Here is a 1615-nt window from a genome sequence, read left to right as displayed (position 1 = left end):
ACACTCCCCCAACCCTTAACACATGTAATAGAAATGAATTGTTAAGAAAAGAACTGTCGGCTTCCAAGGGGCCACAGTGGCTGTCCTGCTGTAGCAATTTTTGCGGTTCCCTGACCCCAGGGGCTTTCGTGCCTATTGAGTAGCAGAGATATTCCAGGCATGGCCACAAAGCTTTTGAAGTGGGGTAACTTCCTGGGGTGAACTTCTTAGTGCAGCGGGGCTAGCAGGGTACAAGGCACTCTTTGGTTGGGTTTGTATTTGCCATGCATAAGTTGGGGGAACTACTCAGAGGAGCCTTGTTGAGCCCGTGAGCTCTCAGGGGTTCCCCAGCTCCCTCCAAAAGCTCCTGTGGCCTCTAATCCCACCCACAGATTGCACTTATTCCCGCCACAGTAAGGGGAGTCCTTCGGAAGGTCCTGGCTTCACAAATAAAGTAAAAGTCAGTGTATTCACCCAGACATCCTAGAAAATCCAGTCAACCTGGTAATCAGGACCGATCACGCCCTCTTTGCCTGCCTGAGGCACATCGGCCAGTCTCAGAACTAAATTCCCGCTCCCAGCTGAGCCTCGATGTGTCCGGATGGACCCCTCCCCAACTGTGGACACCGCAGCGCTCCTACCTGGCTCTGTCCGGTGGGCTAGGAGCTCCGCAGGGTCTCTGGAGATGACACTACTTGGCTGGGTGAACACCCGGAGGGAGGGGAGCTGGGCTCCTGGGCTCACTCTTGCTGGCTCTCTGATTGTGTCCCTTTTATAAAGCCCAGAGTGACGTCTCAGGCATAGGTCCCCCTCTGCCTCCCTCTCCCTCCTCCTTAGATCCCCTCAGAGAGCACAAACCGCCATCTCCATCTCCCGTCTCCTGGCTCTTATGACTAGAATCGGCCTCTTCCTTCCCCTTCAGAAGCCCTCCAAAGCTGCCTTTCTTTCTGATTCCTAGTTCTTTCCCTCCTCCTCACCCGCTTTCCCCTCACACCCACTCAGCGAAAGACCCATTCTGCCCCCAAACAATGTAGAAATGGACTCTTTGAGGAGGGGGAGAGGGGGATAGTGTGAAATGTTCTCCCTCCGGACAAGAGCCCCAGACACACACAGTGTGAAGGGAGCATGATGAAGGGGAGGAGGGCGAGGGGAAGGCACAGCCGGACCCAGGGGCTCCTGTCCCCTGTGTGCTTCCACCTCTGGCCAGCTGGCCTTGGGTCTCAAGGGGACTCCTCGGCTGTGATCTGTGACTGGAGTGGGAGTTCTCTCCTTTTTTTCCTTCCTTCCTTCTTCCCTTTTTCCCCTAAACAGTTGCTGAGCACTTTCAGCTCAGAGTTTTCAGGTAAATAGAATGGTCAGATGGGTGAGACAGGCCTGTTAGCAGCTGGCTAGGAAGGCGGAATACAATGCTACCCCTAGGAGGTGGATGCACCTGGGAAATGCTAAGGGACCTCTGAGGCGGAGGAGTGACTTCCAGGGGGAAGCTCATCCGAAGCTTCCAGGGCCCCACCTTTGTGTCTGTAGCACCTGTGATCACAGCATTTTGTAATTGCTATGTACCCCACTATGAAGGCTCCTTCCCTCTGCACCCCAGCACCCACTGCATTGCTCAGTACAGACATAGAGGGCCCTCAAA

The 1615-nt window shown here is 54.7% G+C and overlaps 1 protein-coding gene across 1 annotated transcript in view; it reads right to left on the bottom strand.

Moving 5' to 3' along the window:
- The window catches only part of KISS1 (KiSS-1 metastasis suppressor), a 5340-nt gene extending 4671 nt beyond the window's left edge, over nt 1–669 (bottom strand). The window contains exon 1 of the mRNA XM_039881840.1: nt 621–669. The gene's annotated coding sequence lies outside the window, so the exon portion shown is untranslated. The remainder of the gene's footprint in view (nt 1–620) is intronic.
- Nucleotides 670–1615: the final 946 nt, after the last annotated feature.

Source organism: Pteropus medius, unplaced genomic scaffold (genome assembly GCF_902729225.1).
Source record: "Pteropus medius unplaced genomic scaffold, Ma_sr-lr_union100, whole genome shotgun sequence".
Lineage (NCBI taxonomy): Eukaryota > Metazoa > Chordata > Mammalia > Chiroptera > Pteropodidae > Pteropus > Pteropus medius.
This window is presented reverse-complemented; position numbering and strand designations above follow the sequence as displayed.